Below are 23,513 nucleotides of genomic sequence, written 5' to 3'. Positions count from 1 at the left end.
GAATCACCACCATTCTCTTACTTAAAATATATATTAATCTCCTTAAAATATATTTTTCAATCATATGTATTGGATTGTTTGAATTATTCTTTAGTGAGAATTACTTACAATAGTATGGATATTTTGAGGGAAAAAATGTTAGACAATGTGGACTAAATTTTTATATTTACGACTAAATTCAACTTCGAAAGTCTGATCCTATTTATAAGCTTCAAATTTAAAGAGAAATGTATTCCATTTTATAAGTTTCAATTTAAGGTTTGTCTTAACATTTAATATATTTTTTCTAATTTTGTCCTTAATTATTCATTATCTCTCCGTTGTGGCATACTCTTATATCATATTTTGTGATACAATCTCTTTCATCCTTTTCCGTATTTATTATAAAAGCATGTTTAAAAATAAAACTATATTTCTCATTTACTTATTGCTTTTAACTAGTTTTGACTAATTATTCATTATTAATGAATTGATTATTTAAAACTCATAATAAGGATATCAGAGAATACTAAGGATAAGAGGTAGTACATGAGCTCTCCTATTGGTTTTGGGAGCATACGTTTAATGCAATCGCCAATTATTCTGGAAATCACCCAATTTAACGGGGAAGCTTTATGGAGGTACAAATTATTGATAAAACTTCAAATCATGATGGTACAGAACGATTGTTACCCGACAATGGACTCTACTCGCTCACATGCACACCGTCCGTTTTTGTGGCTGGGTTCACAGTTGCCTAGTTGCCTTCATCCTTCGCTATCGCCGCAGACTTTGCACATGCGTTCCACAGAACCTTAAAAACATCCACCCACCCTTGGAGCTCTTCCATTCACATCAGAAAAGGCTTCATCTTTAACGAAAATTTTGCATCATGTTTTGCCATGTAAATCTGGCAATTAAGCATTCATGGGTGAGACTTCAGTCCTCGTCATCAATTCAATGGGGCTATTAGTTTTGGATGAAATTGATTAATTTTTAGTATGTTAGGAGTGAAATTTTACTACAAAATACTTTAAGACTATGTAAACATATATGAGAAAAATATTTTAAGATATTAGATGAATATTAATCTTAACTTTTATGGGTTAAAATAGTTTCCAAACATATTTTTGTTGTGCAAATTTACTTTTATTACCAATATTAAACTTCACGGACCATATTTTATTTTATTAGAACTAAATATACTATCTTTGGTCCTTAATATTATGATTAAATAGAAATTAGATTTAATCATAAATATGAAATCCTAATCTACTTTTATTTTCACTTTGCCTCCTAAATTTATAATTCATTTTATAAATTATCCATATTGATTATGTGTATCAAGGGATTTTCCATCCAACACAAGAGTAATCATAATTAAAAAAATACTTTCATATTTGTTACAAATAACTAATTCAACTGACTTTCTTATCTTATCCAAATTAGTTAAATAGCTCTTATAGTCAGTACATGAGGTAATACCTTTAAAAGGGTTAATACAAACTTTGGTACTTAAAATTTACTGTCATTTTGGTTTTGATCTCTAAAGTACCTTTTCATTTAATATATTGCTCTTTATAATCCAATGACAACTTGGATTATTTTGTCCCTTGTCAAATCAAAATTTATGATTTGAAACTTGAGGAACTAAAACTAAAATAAAAACAAACTTAGGGGACCAAAAATTATATTAACCCATTTTAAAACTACAAGCGAAATGCATATACTTTTCACGCTTTCCTTCCTTTAAAGTTATTAGTAACATTGATTTTGATGTTTTTTTTTTTTGGAGCTGAAAACATTGATTCTGATGTTAATAAACATAAGATTAAAAAACGAGGCTTGAATCACGACCATTCTCTCACCCACCATAGGCCAAAAAAATATCTTGTGGGATCACCATGAACGGACAAAGAGGAAGCAGGTGGTGAACGAGGTAGGCAGAAGTAGGAACGAGTCGCACTCGCACGGATGAGCGTGACAATATAAGATTAGGGAAGACAATACTAAATCATAATAAATGCAAATAAATAAATATGCAGAAAATTCCGGTTCGTCCCGTTGACATGTGATGTGAGTTGTTTTCTTTGCCATTATAAAATGAAAACGATTCATTGCTGCGTTTTTCGCGTGTCCCAACTCTTTGGTTTTGAGGAGTCCGAGATTCAAAGATGCAACGTATACGAGTCTGCATTCCCCAAAGGACAACGTTTTGAGGCGTTGGCTTTTTTTTTTTTGTAAAAATAAAATACTATTTTTTGTCTCATTTAAAGTTTTAGAATTAGAATCAAAGGTAGTGTAAAATTATAATATGATCACCATTTACGTGTGACGTTAGGTTGTATTTAGCATCTTGAAATATTTTTTTAACAACGCTTAATATTATAAATTAATTTCTTGCATATTGATTTCTATTAAAAAAAATACTTCAAGATGATGATAGATGTATTAAAAACTAATTTAGGATATTGTTAAGTGTTAGTGTAAATATATTTCCAAATATTGAGTGCACCAAAACTTAGTTTAGAATAGTACTAAATATTATTAAAAAATATTTTAAAATACTACTTTCTCCGTTTCTTATGATAAGATACAAATAACCAGATTACGTTGATAAAAAAACAGTTAAAATTAGTTGAGGATAATTAATGTGTAAAAAGTATAATGTTTTTTCCAACAATGCCCCCATTAATAAGGAGAGAGAGTATGAGAGAGAACAATTAAATTATTAAAAGAAAGAAAAGTAGGAGGGAGAGAGAGTATGAGTTGGAGACAAAATAAATAGGGGTAAAATAGGAAATCAATACAAAAAAATAGAGACAACTTTTAAGTGTTTCTTATATATGGGAACAAGCCATAAGCATCAAATGTCTCTTATAATAAAGAACAGAGGGAGTAGTGTACTAAAAATTAATACCGAAAAAAATGGTTCAGAGTATTGAATGCTTGTATTATAGTTTTACATTATTGTATTTTCACAAAAAGATTAATTAATTAATTAATTAATGCACATCCTCCAAACGCTACTATTTGGAGATGAGCATTCCCTTCTCATCCATTCAATATTTGAATGAGCAGAAAGCAGACTTAATAGCATATACTGTAAAATAAATTCTCTACTGCCTTTTATAAAAATACAAATCATTTAATTACATTGTAAAAAAATTAGTTAAAATTGGTGAAAAAACACAATAAACGTGTAAAAATGTCACAATTTTTTTTTTTAAAAAAGAAAATACTCTTGCTTACAGAGAAAGAGTGAGTAAGTAGATTAATGGAGTAAGAACAGGCCATTTCTAAGATTAACCAATAATTAATGAAAACAAAAATAAAAATATTAAAAAGTTTAAAACAGTGTCTGTTATAAACAAGAACAGACTATTCTTATACATAGAACCGTGAAGGTATATCTTTTCATTTGATTTGTTAGATTACATGTAACATACTGTTTTGCAAACAATATTGATTGATGTTATAGAAAAGACTTCACTTTGACCTTGTGATGTGAGGTCATTGTCTTCTTCTTTTGTTTGGGGATTGTAAAATGAAAGAGATTCATTGCTACGTTTTCCGAGTGTCCCAACTCTTTCAACTTTGAGCAGTCTAGGATTCAAAGATGGCAGGTAGCGTATAGGAGTCTGCTTTCCCCAAACGACATCGTTTTGAGGCGTTAGCCTTTTCCTATTGTGGCTATTGATTTTTATAAAAATAATAGAATAGAGAAAAATGCAAATAAAGACCCCTAATATGTAAAATTATGATTTGAGATCTTAAATTTGGAAAATAACAAATAAGGATCCGATCTTACTTTTACAAATATGAAATCGTGATAAAATATCTAAAATGGCCCCAGCCAAATGACAAGTTGACTATGAAAAATGATAAGTTTACTTTAATGAATGACAATTTCAGTAGACCAAGTCACAACTTGGCTGATAGTATGCTAAATGACAAATTGACTGTGAAAAATGATAATTTCAGTAGACCAGATCACAATTTAACTGAGAGACATTTCAGACATCTCACTCACATTTCATATTTGTAAAAGTGAGACCTAGTTCTCATTTACTATTTTCCACGTTTCGGGTCCCAAATTATAATTTTACATATTAGGGTCTTTATTTACAATTTTCCCAATAGAATGATCTAAAATTATTTTTTCAATGACACTCAAATTATAAATTAATTTTTAGGGCATCCTGATTGCTATTGAAAAAAATACTTTAAGATAGTAAATACATTATAAATTAATTTAAGATACTACTAAGTGTTATTGAAAAAAATATTTTAGAGTGTTTTATGAATCAAAAATTAGTTTAGAATTCTGAGTACTACTAAAAAATATTATAAGATATTAGCTCTACCAAAAATTAATACAAAATGCCATGTGCTCCGGAGATATAATGCTTCAGAACATTGAATGATTGCATTACAAGTTTATATTATTGTATTTTTACAAAGGAAATAAAAAAAAAAATTTAACACACACCCTCTAAACACTTCTCTTCAGGTTGGCATTCCCTTCTCATCGATTCAATGAGAAAGAAAATAGCGTTAATAATATATACTGTAAAATAAATCCTCTACTAATTTTTATAAAAATATGAATAACTTAATTATACTAAAAAATAGTTAAAATTGGTGAAAAACATGATAAACATGTCAAAATGTCACTTTTTTTTTTTTTAAAAATACTCTTATCTACAGAAAAAGAGTGAGCAGGTAGATTAATGGAGTAAGTACAAACAATTTCTAAGACTAATCAATAGTTAATGAAACAGAAATTAAAAAAATATTAAAAGTTTTAAACAGTGTTTATTACAAATAAGAACGAACTATTCTTATGCACGGAACTGCGGAAGGATATCTTTCCATTTGATTTTTTTTTTTTTGTGCCCATCCTTTTCATTTGATTTGTTAGATTATACTACACAACATACTGTTTTACAAAAAATATTCTTACATGTATTACAGAAAATATTTCAGTTTCTTGTGTTTCAACATAATATTAAATTATTTTTTTTGCCAAACTAATTACATCAATATTAAATATCTGCGACCAAAATATTAAACATTAATTTAGTATAGGATAAAATGTATAATGACAGAATTGTATATAAATTTATAAACAGTAAAACTTATTTTTATCTGGTCAATACTACTACTAATTATTTTTATAATATTCGGGAAAATTTGTTTGGTATAATATCATATAATAACCATTCTTCTCTCATCATGTATTTTCTACTCATTTTTAAACTCATTATTCAAAGTAAAACGCTAAAACGTCTTCTGGTCAATGTTTTCATTTTTTTTCTTTTCCTACTAGCAGACGTAATTGACTAATTGAATGATCAATTTGAATTTCAACTCCTCTACAATTGATTAATTTCAGTAGGAATTGATATATATATATATATATATATATATGTATGTATGTGTATTATGGGTTGAGATCATTTCCAAACATATCTTTATTGTGCAAATTTACTCTTATTACAAATATGAAATTTTCACCAAAATATTTTATTAAAGGTAAAATATGCCTTTTAAACTATGAAAGGCCTATATTTTCACATTTTTCTTTCTTCATAAAATAGATAACGCCTTGCAAGATTAACCCCCTCTTTGAACGGATTATATTCTTTATCCATGATTAAAAAAATTTGAATATCAATTATTCACATATTACAGACATCAAAATTATATATCTAGGGTTAACACCCAAAATTCGTCATAAAAATATTCACTCAAGAGCACTAAATACCTAAAATTTTTTTTGATGCAAATTTGTTCAAAAAATTTAAAATAGTAACAATATTGCTTTTAGTATTAAAAAGGTTAATAGTAAACGTCACTATTTTAATTGTTACTGCTAGTTTTTTTTTATAATAGAGGAAAATATGTTGTGATTTTAAATTTTCAGGACAAATATAAATTCAAAACTTTTGAATGTCCAACACTTCTAAATAAAAACTTCTAAATTAATTTGCATAACCTTATATATAATTCTATTTTTTTAGTTAATATGTATATGAAAAAATTAGTTAATATGCTAGGTCTTATAATTTCATTTTATTTTTAATCAAGTTTTTAATTTTTTCAATTGGGTTTTTGTAATTTTTTTAATATGAAGAAAGAAAACAAAACTACAAGCGATACAACACTTTGAAAGCCTCGGGAGATTCCATAGCCCCCGTCGAAAACCTTCATATTCCTCGAGAGCCACATGTTGTGGCGGGCTACAGTGCAAAGCATATTCCGCGGTTCGTACTTCCTTCATAAATAAATGGAGGAATTACAATAAGGTTTTAATAGAAAAAATTTAATTATATTAAAGCTATTGAAAAGTAAATAGTAAGTTTTGACAAATTCAAGAATGGAGAATTACAATAAATTCAGACCGGTCACTTATCATCATGACTTTTTGATAATTAAATTTCTCCTTTGACGCCTCTTGATAATTCTCCTTAAATAATTTTCCAATTTGTCAAGGCAATTACGTTGGTGATGACATTATTGTCTCCCAACACACGCATAGATTTATTTTGCACAAAATTAGTTGGATTACAAACTACATATAATATAGATGCAAGGAGACAGTTGTGAGGATAATAATTTTTTTAAAATTTTTATGTTGATTGTACATGAATTTTTCACTATTTTATTTTTACAAAACCTCTTTATTTTATACTACTTTTGTTCTTAATATAAAAATTTGTTTCACTTTTATTTTGATGCTAAATATAACATTTCAAATCTATTTTATCTCTCATATTTATCCTTCTTTCACAAAGTAATTCTTGTAATAATAGTAGTTTTGGTCAAGACACTTGAAAAACAAGGATATTTAAGGAAAGACAATATCTATTTATTACAAATAACTAACTTAACTAGTTTTCTTAATCCACTCAAATTAGTTAACTAATTTTTATATTAAAGATCAAATATAGTATTTTGTAGCAACTTATATGTCGCTTAATGTACTATCCTAGTTTTTGATTTTGAGGATTAGTGTAGCCTTAAGTTATGTGGAATTAAAGGTTAATATTACCTTCAATCTTAAATATAAGAGCTAGTTGACTAATTTGAATAGATTAAGAAAATGAGTTAAGTTAGTTATTTGTAATAAATAGGTGTTGTTTTTCCTAAAATATCCTTACTAATCAAGTATATGGGTTATAACTACTATTATTAGAAGGATTATCTTGAAAAAAATAGATAAATATTAAAGACAAAGTGGATTGGAGTCTTATATTTAGAATCAAGATAAAAATCAAATGAGATTTTATATTAAGGACCAGAGATAGGTTTTTTTTTTGGTTGATGTTAATTGCTGCAGTGAATGACATAGAAACATAGTGGTCTTTGTGTCATTCCCTGTAACAAAAGGACATGTTTGCGACAACTAACATGCGAATTCTCTTACAAAATAGTTGCAAAACATAGTGCAAAAAATACAAGAAAGCTTTGAGAGTACTTATAGAATAAAGTCCTTCGTATTGGCAATGAAATTCGAACTCATGACATTGAGTTATGAGCTGATTTTTCATCAATTGGATTAAATTTTATTGTCTAATTGCTCTTTTTAACTCCGATAGAGTGTTGGATTGTGTAGTTTAATTTTTTTATGCCATGGCTAACGTTTTAAAACGGCTAAATGTCTTATATTATGAGAAACCAACATTTCACTTTGTCAGAATTAAAATTAATTCTAGTTAACAAATTATGAATATAGAGATGAATGTCAATAATCGGGAAAATTTTAAGTACTTTATTAAAAGAAGTACAAGGACTAGTTAAAACTTATGTGAACTGTTGAGGATTAAGAAATTAATTTTCTGTATTATCCAAATTGGGCCAAGCCCACAAGCATCACTGGTTTACTTAGACAAAAAAGCCCAAGTAGCATCACCGCGAGCAACCCACGGCTGAAGAGTGAAGTCGCCGAATAAGTGCGGAGAGAACGCAGCAGGGAAGAGGAATTTCGGAAAATGGCGAGGGGACACACCGGAGAGTTTTTCAGGAGGAGGGACGAGTGGAGGAAGCATCCTATGCTTTCGAATCAGCTGCGACATGCCACCCCTGGGCTTGGTATCGCCCTCGTGGCATTCGGTGTCTACCTCGTTGGTGAACAAATCTACAATAGGATCAACGCTCCTTCTCACCACTCTCACTCTTCGTCTTCGTCTCATGCTTCTCACTGATCATGGGTCGCATGTAATGCTCCACTTGAAAGGTGGATTCATTCTCGAATTTCATCCCAATGTTTTCTGTTTTCGCGTTCTTTTTCTTGAACAAGATTAAAAAAGAGTAATTTAGTTTTGCTTAAAATTTCCGTGTGATGTTGTAGAATCTTAAGATCTGGGTCGATTATTTCCTGTGGGTTTTGAATTAAAGCTCAAACTACGGAATATATATATATAGATTAACGATGGAAGATTGATTTTTCTACTACCAAATTGATATCATATTGTTAACATTAGTTGCAGATGCATAGGCAGCTTTCAACTTGTCATATAAATATGATCATGTAGAATTATGAAACTTCACAAAATACTGATGAAAACTTCTAGGTATTGCTGAATAACAGAATCAAAATAGAAGAATTCTTTCCTACACTTAAGTAGCACGTACATTCCTTTACGCAACTAGAAACAAGTAATAACTATGGGCCAACAACAATATAAGAGGTAAGAAACAAACATGTCTAGCTCTTGAGAGGTTAGAAACTCTCCAGCTAAAGCTAAATCTTCCTTGCCCTCTTTGATCCTCAAATTTCCCATATATTCACTCAGACCCCTTTATCCATCTCCGCCTCATTCTTTGTGTGACTGGTTCATTTCAACGTCCTTTTTATCCCCTTATTTCTACTGACATTAATGTGTTGCAAATGATAAGCCTTGTGAGGAGAGGAAGAATTTACATTGGATTTCACTGTTAGTTTGAAGGATGAGCTGGATGAGTAACTGAACAGATCCTAGGCTTGGCTTCTTCGTAGTCAGTAATTTTCATAAGCCTTCACTAGCTTTGCCTTAGCAGTGAGAATAAATCTTTCTGCGGACTTACTGTTGGCATCTTGTACAAACTCCCTCCCTTGTGTGAAACCTTCAGGAAATCCAACAACCAACTCTGGTATTTTCTCTAGGCATTCACTCCCTCAGATTACACCTATACAAATTATTCCTGCTCGGACAATATGTTTCCAGAAGATTGTTACCCTGATATTAAAGAAAATCACATCTGTATATTTCTCTCAACTTGGAGTATGTCATCAAGAACATCCAAAGAGACTTCATCTAGGAATTGATAGATACTCTTCCAATACATGGCCTGTGATAAGCTCTGAGAGGTGTCAAAGTCTTGGTATGAAGGCAAACGAGACACATCATTGGATAGTTTCTCAAGCCTGGGGCTTGCATATGCATTTATAGTAGATGAACTAGCTGACATGACTGCAGACGTAGCTCTAACTGTCCTGAACCTGGAAAACTCAGATAGCTGTTCAACAAAAGTTAGGCTTGAATCAAATTGATTGACATGAGTTAATTGAACTGTTTCACATTCCTCACTTAAAGTCCCTTGCTCTAGTGTGTGTGTACGTGCAAAATATTTGGCAACCTTATCTTGCCCAATGCCTCATAATTGCTAGGTTTGGCAATCAACTAACTCTTGAAATTCACCTTAACAACTGCCCTTACACGTAGAATAATACCTGTTTAAATATCTTAGATCCATAAGCCACAAACTAAGTCTCAAACCACATTGTGGTCATAAAAACCTTGAGAAACAGATTTTGAATTCGTATCAGCTGCTTTCATGTGACTATCAGCCTTCAGAAGTTCCTTTTGCGGTGAATGATGTTGAATAAAAAGGGATACCTAGGAAGTAAAATTTTTCAGCTGACTGCTCTCATGATTTTGTGGAAGAAGGAACATCTGCTGTGCCAAGATACTGAACTTGATTCACTGACAGAAACCTGTTACCAGAGGTCGTTCGGAAGAAGATACTTTCTTCTAATAGTTTGGTCAACGTAAGTTGGAAAATGTGTATGGACCCAAATTCTATTACCTGCTCCTATGCCCTTACTTCACGACATTAATTGAAAGACCGGCTGCATGCATAAACACCACTGCCTATGGCTTCCATCAAACACATCACCAAGAGAGTCACAAATGGAGTGATCACTCATGGTATTCATCATCTCCTTTGTTTCATGTCTGGTAAAAGTAACAACCTCAACAATACAATCTGTACTCATATCCTCTATCCTCTGGGTGCTCATCATTTACAGTTCTCTCTTCCTCGCCAAATGCCCCATTCCCACCAAAACTAGTAGTACTTGCTGTCTGATGTTTGAATAGCTTGTTACGTTGTTATTGAAAATAACCTCAATGGAAGCAAGAACAGCATAATTTCTTGTATGTACTTGGTGAATGTGCAGATATTGAGAGAAAAATTAGCTGAGATTAGGATATGTAATCTGGTTGTTCGGTATGATGTTAAACTTATGCTTAGAAATTACTCTTATATGCACACACTACTGTTAAAAATTAAATAATAATTTAGTGCAACCATAGAATGTTAGTCTTGTGGAGCTTTGTATTGATAAAAGGAACATATTTCATAAATGTGCTCTGTCTGCTCTGCAAATTACTATCTTATGTTTGAGTTCTATGGATTACTGACAACTGAATAAGAAGCAATGATTATAACATTATTCTCAGCTTTCTTCTGAAATTTATCTATAATAATTTCTGCAAATTCCTTACAAGTACATTACTCTGCAGGTGGACTGTTGGGGAACTAAGAAATGCAAGTCTCTGGCATCGATTTCCTTTGTTTCACTGTCTAATAATAAGCTTTCCTTTAATATTAAACTTGCAGATTTCAATGTAAAATCTTATGCTGTATTTGGTTTGTCACTAGCCATGGCCACATCCTTTTCATGCATGCATTTTCGTCTTTAGTTTTTGTTGATTGGTCTGCTTGCACTGCTGCAAATGACTCTCTCTCTCTCTCTCTCTCTCTCTCTATATATATATATATATATAAACCAAGGTCCTATAATTTATGACTGAAACTGAAAGAACTGGGCAATAAACTCTAATTTCTATCTATGAAGTGGGGGCCTTGCTTCTTTAACACTCGGAAAGGGAGTTTCATGGGTATGGATCTCCTTAAGGCATGGTTTTGTAGGTGATGACCCTTTACTTTTCAGTAGCCTCTGTGATGGCAATTTTTTTTTTTTTTCAGTAGCCTTGCGAATTAACTGAATATGGTCTTTTTTCCCATATCCTTTTATTGGAGCAACACTAAATGAAGTATGGTACATTTTGCCGTTAAAGTCCCACGAGTAGAAAAGAAGCCAGAGATAAGGGTTCCCCCCCCCCCCCCAAGAAACTAGGATCGGTGTGTCTCTTTTACGCCTAGGAAACATTTTTATTTGGAGGCCTCTAAGATCTAGCAAATTTGGCTCAAAAAAATTATGAAGATTGAGGTTGATGAAAGATCTCTGGTTGTTCTGTTATCTGGTTTTGTGAATGTATTTTCATTGCTTAATGAAGTTATCACTTTACATTAAAAAAATTGTGACAAATGTACCGAGGTCTCTTTTTTCCTTATTATAAATCATATGTAAGTTTTTAACCCTATAACACTTATCAAAGGTAAGACTTAAAATTTCGTGTCAGAAAAGTCGTACAATTTTTAAAATTTTACTCTTATTGAATGCACTTGAGCATGGAAACAGGCCAAGTTGGGGCTTGGAGCCTGTAACGCCTGACTTTCCTATTTTCGTTAGTCGAACAAGCTCCCATGTCTCCCTGTAGACTTTGGAAATTTGGTTAGCCGGGCTGGCTTGGTCGGTGTCAGGCGCCATCTTTGATTTAAAAATGCCTGACCTATTTATATAAATAGATTTCTAAGCAGTTTATATATATATATATATATATATAAAGATCGATTATATTAAAATGATAAAGTTACACACCTTAAGTGGATGTCATGTAATCGAGGGAGAAGAAAGGTAACAAAATATCAATTATATCCAAGGAATGGCTAGAAAAAGATTTAAGAAGCGAAGCGAATGAATATTAATTTGTAAAGTGCTACAGAAATTTGAGTGAATTAGAAAACATTGGGAAAATAGTTGTTGTATGCAATAATGTATATATTTTTTGGGTATAAAAGAGGGTCAAGCCCTACTATAAAAACTAAACAACTCAAGATTAAATCCCACGATCTCTTTCTCCACAATCTCCCTAAGAAAAAGAGGACAAACCTCAAAGCGGAGTCTCAGAAATCCCTCTTTTAGCTGAGGCATCAGCGACATTGTTGCACGCTTGAGGAATGTAAACCAGCTTTGCTTCCCCAGAATACTCAGGTATACTTCTAATATGATTCAACATGATGCTACAATTTTGTTGAGGAACTTCTTTTAAAAGATTATTCACTCACCACTTTGCATCGGATTCAATGGTGATCTTCTTGAAACCAAAATCCCAAGCCAACCTCAATCCCTTCAATATATGGTCCATTCTTCAACTTCATTAACAATGCAACTTCCAATGTGAAAAGAGAAACCATCTATCTAGTTCTCACCAGAATCCCTTAAAACTCCCCCCCCCCCAACTTGCCCTTGAAAATTGACGTTCCATAGTCCGTCCACATTAAGGGTATGTTTAGATTGACAGTGGAAAAAGTAGCTTATTTCTAATCTGATTTTTAGAAAAGTAAGGATGCGTTTGGATTGGTATTGGGCAGAACTGACTTCTAATCTAATTGATTTTTGTAACTAAAGTTAGAGTAAAAGTCAGTCAGTATAATGCGATTTATGTTTAGATATGTACTTATAAAAAGTCAATTAAAAAAGTTAAAAATTATTTGAATGATTAAATAAAAAAGTGAGTTCACTTGTAAAATGACTGAAAAAAGCAATTGGAAAAGTTGCTCTGAATTGCGTTGGAAAATAAGTTACTTTTTTCCCATAGCCACAAAAGTCAATTGCACACTTTCCTATATGCTTTTTTCATCCCCAACAGAGATCCAAACGGGGCCTAAGATTGTGTAAAAGTTAAATTGGGTAAAGTGTATTGTGTTTGGATTAGAATTTTAAAAAGTTAGTTCGTAAAAGTGATATTAATAAAAAATCATTTGGATTATGATTGAATAAAAGTAAATTTGTTTATAAAATTTTCAAAATGGGTATGAGTTTTAATAAATAATGAAACATTATTTAAAAAAATGATTTTGCATAATAAATTTTAATTAGTGAATTAAATTTTAAAATTTAGAAAAATCATACAAAATATTTTAAATATTTAAAGTGAAACACAAAAAGGCGGGTGAGAGATTTCGAGTGACAAACACGAAAATTCGCTCCCTTTTACTTTTCCTTGAAATGGCAATAGGTTAATGGCATAGAGAAAAATAAAAAAAGAATGATTTCTGACACACCACCAATGGTTTAGAATAGGCTCCTCCTAGGAGCTTAATTTAAAATGCATAGTTAGGTAGCTCATCAAAGACAAGCCCAATTATATATAAACCCTCCCAAACATGATATGATTTTCCAATCGGGCTTTTGCCCAAAATAAGTGGCTTATGGGCCAATTTAAACCCTGCCAAATAAGCACTAAATTAAACTCATTCTATTAAAGTATCAAAATTCATTGTGTAATTCAACCTTGTCTAACCGCCATCACAAGATCAATAGGTCTCACAAAATTGTTTTCAAATTCCGCCTTATTACGCCATACCCATAATTTCCAGACAATTGCTCCCCGAAGTAAATCCCAGCTCTCTATGTCAACAATCTTCCCATTTTTCTTTAAGTTTAATGAAAACCAATTAGTCAAAGAACGAGAGAAGAAAGAGGAAACATGCCTTGGCTTAATAAAAGCCATCCATATTTGTTTAGCATAGACACAATCCCTTAGGACATGCAGTGTGTTCTCATTCTTTGTACAACAATAGGAGCATTTTGGAGAATATGAAGACCAAATGCTCCTCCAAACTTTAGTAGGAAGCCTGTTATTAAAAGCTCCCTTTAAGAAAACCCCTACCCTCTCAACACCTCCCCACCTCCGAGCCAGCCTGTATGCGGGGTGGTACGTGTCAGCCGGAATTTCTTAAAAGAGAACACAACTTGGGTTAACCATTCTTTTACGTTCGGTTAATCTAATACTACCTCAGATTTTTAATAGAAGAGTTAATTGACTAATTTGAACTGATTAAAAAAATTAGTTAAATTAGTTATTTATAATAAATATGAGTTGTCTGTTTTTTAAAATATCCTTACTAATAAAGTTAATTATTTGTAATAAATATGTGTTGCCTTTTGTTTTAAATATCTTTACTAATAAAGTGTATTAGCTAGAACTACTATTATTACAAAGACTACTTTAAAAAAAATTAGATAAATATGAGAGACAAAATAGATTGAAGTCTTATATTTAAAACTAAAATAAAAATCAAATAAGCTTTTTATATTAAAGACCGGAGATATTATTAATTTGGAAGCCTTGAGACAAGGCGTTTTACAGAATAGTATTAATTTGGAAGCCTAGGGACAAGGCGTTTTACAGAATTGCAAGACCACCTAATGCCCCGGGGGCCGCCCCCCGGGGGGGGACATATATACTGAAACCAACTCTGTTATCAAACCTTGCTTGTGAATATTAATGGTGCTTGGCTTAATATCAATCCAAGCATTATATTTGTATAATTGAAATTTTAAGCAAGGTGGAGGGTCCAACCTTATGAATTAGAAAAATCACATTGGGATATACCTCCCATTGTTGGCAAAAAAAAAAAAACTTTAATTGTACTTATTTGTCATATGATTATATTAAAAAATGGAAAACAATAAATTATATTGAAAAAAATTAGTGGTAATTCTTGCAATAAAAAATTTTAAAAAAATCGTCACATGGATTACCATGAAGCAATTTTTAACATCTTCACATGTAGTCATGGCTTATGGATATTACAGTTTCTTGTATATTTATATCATGAATATGAACGTGTGTGTGTATGGATATGAATGTATGTAAATAGATATATTTTTTTTTCCGTAATTGTAGAAGTTTCAACTTTTATTTTGTGTCCCATTGAAAAGGAGAAAATGGCCTGTGTAATATCATTGCTTCCAAGAAAGGGAGAACTATCAGCAAACACAATCCTATGAAACTCCATCTTACCTTCACTTCAAGAACTTCCTTTTTGGAAAAAAAAAATATAAATAAAAAAGTATTTTCATTGCTTTCCTCCTTCAATTGTATAGTTTTTATTAAGAGTTCAAGTACAATTTTAATAACAAAGTTTATCCTAAAGGTACTGAGTACTATAAAATTTACTTGGATGTAAAAATACACATGAAGTTATCAAAAGGATACATCCGATATCATGTTATTAATGTTTGTTAGTTTACTGTTAGTGGGGCCTACAAAGTTAGTTTTAAGGTTTATTTTTAACAATAAAGTTTACATCAAGTGGCACTAGGTACCATAAAGTTTACTTGGATGCAAAAATATATATGAACTTTTTAAAAAGGGGGAAAATAACCAAATTCATGAACTTCTATAAACGTCAGTTAATCTTATTCTCTTAGATCCTGTCTCATATCATGTTTTCTCTCTACTTATTCCCACTTCTTCTTCTTCTTACTATAATGGACTAATTTGAAAAAAATTAAAGAAGTAAAATAATTACTTAATTATAGCATTCATTATGTGATCTCTCTAAAATATTTAATGCATCATTAGATTATATATTAGTTTATAAGTCAAGCAAATTAATTTAGAGAAAGATGATAAATATAATACTTAAAATTAGTTTATTTAATTTCTTTAATCCTTTTAAGTTAGTTAGTTGTGTCCTATATTAAGGACCAAAGGTAGTATTTGGGTACAAACAATGAATCTGGAATCCTAGAAGGAAGAAATGTTGTCTTGACTAAATATATATAAAAGGCTTAGAGGTTGAGAAAACGGCATAAAAGAGAGAGAATACGTGTATTGACTATGATGAGAAAAAGATGAATAGACTTGAAAGTGAGAATGGATGAAGAGAAAATGTGGCATTTGGTGGGACAAAAAAGAATAAATTTCATAGGTGTTGATGAGAGTTGATGAATTTTATTATTTTTGATGAATTTTATTATTTTTCTCCTTTTAAAAAATTCATGTATATTTTTACACCAAAATAAAATTTATGTTACCCGGAGCCTTTGATGTAACTTTATTATTAAAATTGTACCTTAAAATTAAATTCATAGGTCCCACTAAAGGTAAACTAATGACATTAGCAGCATGGTGCCAACCCCATTTTGATAATTTCATGTATATTTTTATATCCAAATAAATTTTATAATGTCTAATACCTGTTAAGATAAACGTTATTATTAAAATTGCACCATAATTTTTTTTTATTAATCTTTTGTTACATCTCAACGTCTTCCCGTGGAAAAAAGCAAAAAGGCACTTTCCTTTTGTTTTTCCTTTTGATTTGGAGTACATTCATTTATTTAATTTTAATATTTCAATAACATTTTGTCCTAATATTAAACACGAATTATCTAAATCTAATATGAACAATCCAATTTTTTTTAACAAAAAAGATTGAAAGTGCACAGATTCCATGCAAAAAAAAAATGTTGTACCAGTACTATTGAAAATATAAAGAAACATTTATAAAAATTTAAGTTTAAAATTATACTTAAATTTTAGGGGAAATCACAAATAAAGACCCTCGAATTAGCAAAATCACTCTATGGTCACCTGAATATGCTAAATTACTATGAGGGACCTCGTCTCAAATTATAATTATGAAATCATGGTCAAATTACCAAAATACCCCTCTTTATTTTTTTTTTAAAGAAAGCTACTGCCTCACCGGAATCCGGCCACCGGCGCCGGAGCTCCGGCGGCCGCTTCCGGCCACTGTCGGCGACCGGACGCCGGGGTCCGGCCGCCGGAGCTCTGGCACCGGCGGCCGCTTCCGGCGGTCTTCCTTTGTTTTTTTTTTTGAAACTGTTTTTTTTTTAATTGGGGGGAAGTGAGGTTGGGGGGATTTGATCCCCCAACCTAATGCTTCCCAAAATAAGGAATGACCATTGAGCCAACAAATTTTTGTTAACATTATGATGCAAAAAAAGATATAAGTTAACTCATTTACTCTTGTTCCAGGTGATAACAACAATACATTTGGAAATAACAAGTTCTGATTGTAAAATAACACGTTTGGAATAAAAATTTAACAATATGTTTTTTATAACAATAAATTTTGTTGCAGGTAATAACAACAATACATTTAAAAATAACAAGTTCTGATTATAAAATAACAAGTTTGGGATTAAAATTTAATAACACGTTTTTTTATAACAATACACTTTGTTTCAAGTGATAACAACAATACATTTAAAAATAACAAGTTCTGATTATAAGATAATAAGTCTAGGATTAAAATTTAACAACACGTTTTTTTATAACAATTAATTATTTTATACTTTTAAAAAATAAATTATTTATAACTTATAAAAATATTTTTAATATATTTATTTCTCTAAAAAAATACTTTTTAATCTGTATATCTATGTAACTCATTATAAATCAAACTACTTCTTATAAATTATAAAGTATTTATAATAAGGCATTTTTGATTTATTAATCATAGTATAAATTTTATATTATTTCATTCTTTAAATATTAAAAATATTTTTTATATTTAAAGAATAAAATAGTATTTTTAATTATAAATTAGAGATAAATTTCATTTATAAATTTAAGCAGTCAAAAAGTATTTTTAATCCACAATAAATTGTACTATTTATAATTTATAAGAAGTAGTTTGATTTATAATAAGTTGTATAGATATATAGATTAAAAATTTTTTAAAAAAAATTAAAAAAGTGTGTTGCCATTTTCTCTAAATTTTATTTATAAATTTGAACAATAAAAAAGTATTTTTAATCTATAAAAAATTATACTTCAAGTTCTGATTATAAATTGGAGATAAAAATTATTTTTTTAGCAAATTAAATAGATTACAAGTACTTTTTATAAGTTATAAATAATTTATTTTCCAAAAGTATAAAATAATTAATTGTTATAAAAAAAAGGTGCTGTTGAATTTTAATTCCAAACTTGTTATTTTATAATCAGAACTTGTTATTTCCAAATGTATTGTTGTTATCACTTGAAACAAAGTGTGTTGTTATAAAAAAAACATGTTAAATTTTAATCCCAGACTTATTATCTTATAATCAGAACTTGTTATTTTTAAATATATTATTGTTATCACTTGAAATAAAGTGTGTTGTTATAAAAAAAAACGTGTTGTTAAATTTTAATCCCAAACTTATTATTTTATAATCAGAACTTGTTATTTTTAAATGTATTGTTGTTATTGCCTGCAACAAAATTTATTGTTATAAAAAAAACATATTGTTAAATTTTTATTCCAGACGTGTTATTTTACAATCAGAACTTGTGATTTTCAAATGTATTGTTGTTATCACCTAGAACAAGAGTAAATGAGTTAACTTATTTTTTTTTTTGCATCATAATGTTAACAAAAATTTGTTGGCTCAATGGTTATTCCTTATTTTGGGAAGCATTAGGTTGGGGGATCAAATCCCCCCAACCTCACTTCCCCCCAATTTAAAAAAAAAAAAAACCAAAGGAAGACTGCCGGAAGCGGCCGCCGGCGCCCCGGACTCTGGCGTCCTGCCGCCGACAGTGGCCGGAAGTGGCCACCGGAGCTCCGGCGCCGGTGGCCGGATTCCGGTGAGGTAGTGGCTTTCTTTAAAAAAAAAAAAAATTAAAGAGGGGTATTTTGGTAATTTGGCCATGATTTCATAATTATAATTTGAGACCGGGTCCCTCATAGTAATTTAGCATATTCAGGTGACCATAGAGTGATTTTGCTAATTCGAGGGTCTTTATTTGTGATTTCCCCTAAATTTTATGAACTCAACTAGAAACTTTCAGACCAAAAAATTCAATTATAACACTTTTCAAAATCAATCTCTTATATACATATTATATTAATAAAATCTATGACAAATCCCATGAAATAATGCAACTTGTCATATGAAATTCCCCCATCCCTCTGATGCAAAAGAATTTAATATAGTCACTTTATGGAAAACAATGATGAATCATCCCCTTTCGAGTAAATCTCACGATCAGCAGCTTTTTAATTAACTAATTAGTATTGGCCCACACGCTGAGAGGCTTTAAATCCATTGCGGGCCCATGGGAATTTCAACTTCTCCAAAAAGCTGGACATGTTTATTAGCCCAAAATATTTTAGGCGCCGCCTTCAATTGCTTCCCACCTTAGCAAGCAACCATACTGATTTTATTTCTTAGCACTTTAATTTTATATACAGCACTAATTTTTTTTAGTACATTCAACGTCTTAATTTTTTTTTTATACACTCAGCCTGACGCAGCTTTACATTTTTCTTTATATAAAAATACTACCTTTAGTTCTCAATATAAAAGTTGGTTTACTAGTAAGTAGATTAAAAAATTAATTAAGTTAGTTATTTGTAATGAATATTATTTTTTAAAAATATTTTTATTAATCATGCGTATTAACTAGAATTACTATTTAATGAAACATTTAACGTGTATAACTACTACAAAAATTGTCTCATAAAAAATAGATAAATACGATAGATAAACCATATTGGGGTCTTATATTTTTTTAGGTAAAAAAAATCTTATATTTAGAATTAAATTAATTGTCAAATTAACTTTTATATAAAAAACGGAAGGTAGTAATAATTTTAAATTTTGAAAAGTATTAATATTTATTTTACTTATATATTTAATTGTTCTGTTTTGCTCCACGTTTCATTCAACTAAAAATGTGTCACAATCACGCCCCTCCTGGATTCGGGAAGCCGTCGGCCACTCCTTGAATCACATGTATTTGTATTAATGATTAAAATAATGTGCCTTTGATTATGATAGTACTATATGATGTTACTGAATATTACAAAATTGTGCTCCGTCTGGTAGCAGGGAATTGGGAGGAGCTGAGAAAGCAGAATTTGGATATTTGTTTGTTTGGCAGTTCGAAAGTCAGGTCCATGGAAATCCCATTCCATCGGAGTGGCTGGCACTTGCGAGTGGTTGGTTGCTTTTCACCCCATCATGGGAACTGGATCACTTTATTTAGACAATTATACCCTTGATAGTTTAACATATTGCCAACTTTGTCCTTTTTATTATATGCCCCGCCCCGTCTTCTCCTTCAACCTCAGCGTCAGCAAGCCTTCTCCGGCGGCCATACCAGCACAGCCTTTCCCTGGTCCGTCGTCCTCATCACTTCTGCTCCGTCGCGATAAGCTGTTACAGGTCTTCAGCATCTTCCTCAAATCGTGTCCTCCAGTGGCGACGATTAGCTACGTATTTTCGTGAGCAGTAGCACCATCACCCAACAAAGTTTCAATCTGACTTGTACGATTTTTTTGGGTTTTTTTTAAAATCTGTTTATCACAACTTTATGATTTCTGGGATCTGCAAAACTGATGACCATAAATGATGAATCTAGGTTCCCATGATTTCCAGTTTTCGATTTGTTTTCACAATTCTTGTGTTCATGCTTTTTCTTTTTCTTTTTTTTGGCCCTTAAATATGGTTCATGCTCTTTAATGATTTTGGGGGTGCTCGTGCTTGATTCCTGTTTTGAGTTTTTGACGGTGCTCGTGCTTTTCATGATTTTTTTTTGTCAAATGTTTCTCTGCCTTCGATGGTTAATTCCTAAGTATATATTCCTCCGGTTTTTAATAAAAGACTCATTTAACTAATTTGATTAGATTAAAGAAATTAGGTAAGTTAGTTAATTATAAAAAAGTGACAAATTTTTTCTAAAACACCATAATCATCTTTCTTAATATCCCTTCTTCCTCTTCTACTTGATTATAGTTGAGGGAGTATTTGTAAGGGTAATTTAGATAAAATTGATAAATATGATAAATGGGTCTTATATTTAGGATCAAAACCAACTCAAAAATTGGATCTTATATTAAGGATCGGAGGAGTACTAGTTCAGACTTACTTAACTAATTTAACACATTAAAAAAATTAATTAAATTAGTTACTTATTAAAACTATGTGTTGGTTTTTTAAGATATCCTCTCAAATTATTTGGATTGAAATTGGTTAAACTAATTATTTATTAAAAATATGTATTGGTTTTTTTAAAATACTTTTTCAAACTACTTGAATTAAAACTACCATTTAATGCCAACTCTCTTAATATATACAGTCAACAGAATTAGTTTAAATAAATAAAAGAGATAAAATAAATCGATATATTATATTTACAAGCAGATTTAATCCCTTACTAGATCTTACTAAATTAAGGACCAGTATCTGGTATTGTGGGGTGGGTCATATATAAGAAAATAAGTCAATATTCCACTATGAAGCAACAACCCAGGGTTTGCCACTAATTTGTGGTCAATAGCAAATGCCACGCAGCATTGGCCACTAGAAGTGATGATATAAAGAGGGGCAAGTCTTCCCAATGTTCTGCCATTAAAAATGCTTTAATAAATTATTATGTCTTTTGAATACTTAAACCTCCCAGAATGGTATGCGTCAAGAATTAATGCCAATTTTTAAAAATTTTCATAACACAGGAATTTTTTATTGGGAATTTTTTTTTTTACCAGAATTTTATTGGGAATTCACGCCTGCAACTTTATACTGTCTTGAATCCTAAATATAAGATTTGTAGTTACAATAAATATTAGATCTTAAATGGATGGTTGTTATAGCCCAAAAAATATGGTCAATTTCATATCATTATGATGACAGTGCTTCTTTAGCAAAGCCATATGCAAAATGAAGGATATGGGCCATTCATCCTAGTTTAGAGACGTTTTTTTAGAAGTGCTATGAATAGTAAAATAAATTATTCAAATATTACATGATAAAAAATATTTACTCATATGCTGTATTTTTTTGAAACTCATTCAAGCTGTGAAAACATCTATCTTTTTAAACAAAAAATAAAAAAGCGAAACTCTTTCACTCTTTGAAGAAGTTTAAGATCCTACTTTTTTTTTTTTTAAACTTTTGACAAAAATTACAACCAAATACTCCATTTGACCAATTCTCTCCCTTTTTAAAAGGACAAAAGGTGAAAAAAGTATTAATTTAATGTATTTATTGATTTGCAGTGACTAATATATAATAATAGAGTGACTAATATATAATAATAGAGTAGTATAGTATATATATAAAAATCATTCAAAGGCAAGCACAAGCTTGAAGTTTTGAAGCTAGGATACAATTGACATTTTCATCAAAATGCTATCAATTGTGGAACAAATTACCCTAATGCTACGTGGTAAAAAGTATTTATCCATATGGTACACTTCTTAGAACTTGTTCAAGTTGTGAACAAGTTTCAGCCTAACATCTGTTTCTTTTAAATAAATAAAAAAAAATTCAACATCCTAATTTTTAATTTGGCAAAAATTACAGCCAACTACCCCATTTCATCAATTCGCTGCTTCAGTCCTATTGAATTTTGGGAAAAATTACAATCAATTACTTCTCATTTTCTCTCCTATGTTTCCATCTAGATAGATGGGATATGAATAGATTTTGTATAAAAAAAGTACTTTTTAATTCTATACATAAATTAGGAAAAATATATAAATAACAGTGCCGTCTACATCAACACCCATATCACCCAATTGAATCATATTCTATTGCTAATGGTTAGTCGTAGTCATGATCTTCGTTAAGCTTTACAACGTAAGGATCAATTAGAAAATGATATCACTTTGGTGCGTGCCAATAAAATGTTTGTTACAGAGATAAGCCAATGAGATTTGGGGACAATTTTATGAGAGAAGTTGTATCTTTTCTGCGCTATTCATGATAATATTGATACTCTACGACTCCTCTTTATATTTTTGGAAAAGGTATTTATCGCTCAAATACAAATATGGTGCAATATGATTCATTTGCATGGAAATGAATTTCATTAAGATGAAAACTAATAATTTTCTTCTATTTGGTTGCTTATAAAATAAAAAAAATATTTCTCTTGCAAATTGTTTGATTGCTTGTGATGGGAAAACAAAGATATATTGCACAGTTAATTTCGGTGTTTATCCGAGTTCGAATTCTAGAAAATACACTTCTTTAGAAGACTTCAATTTTAATATTCTCGACCTGACAGAGATTAATCTCAAACTCAAAATGACTTAAAAATATTCTGAGTTATACCAAAAATTTCGGTGCCTATCACATTAATGAGATCTCTACTACTAGTATTTACATACAATTTTAACAGATGATATTTAAAATTTTCAATTGATATTTTATGTACAAAAATTATTTTTTTAAAAAAATGAAAGTTAGGAGATAATTTTTATTTTATATTTTGCAGATATTAAAATATTTCAAAATATTCATATAAAATATTTAAAAGAGCAACATTAAAATAAAAAGACTTTGATCCATCAATAAGCAAAACATTCATATACGATCTTTT

The 23,513-nt window shown here is 30.4% G+C and overlaps 1 long non-coding RNA gene across 1 annotated transcript; it reads left to right on the top strand.

Moving 5' to 3' along the window:
• Nucleotides 1–7,925: 7,925 nt before the first annotated feature.
• On the top strand, nt 7,926–10,986 carry LOC114754651 (uncharacterized). Its single transcript, XR_003741224.1, has 2 exons — nt 7,926–8,221; nt 10,773–10,986. It is a non-coding gene; the product is annotated as an uncharacterized LOC114754651 (long non-coding RNA).
• Nucleotides 10,987–23,513: the final 12,527 nt, after the last annotated feature.

The sequence above is a fragment of the Neltuma alba genome, unplaced genomic scaffold (assembly GCF_004799145.2).
Source record: "Neltuma alba isolate B1F8T4 unplaced genomic scaffold, ASM479914v2 tig00001294_pilon, whole genome shotgun sequence".
Taxonomy (NCBI): domain Eukaryota; kingdom Viridiplantae; phylum Streptophyta; class Magnoliopsida; order Fabales; family Fabaceae; genus Neltuma; species Neltuma alba.
Note: the sequence above shows the minus strand (reverse complement) of the source record. Positions and strands in the feature narration are given on the sequence as shown.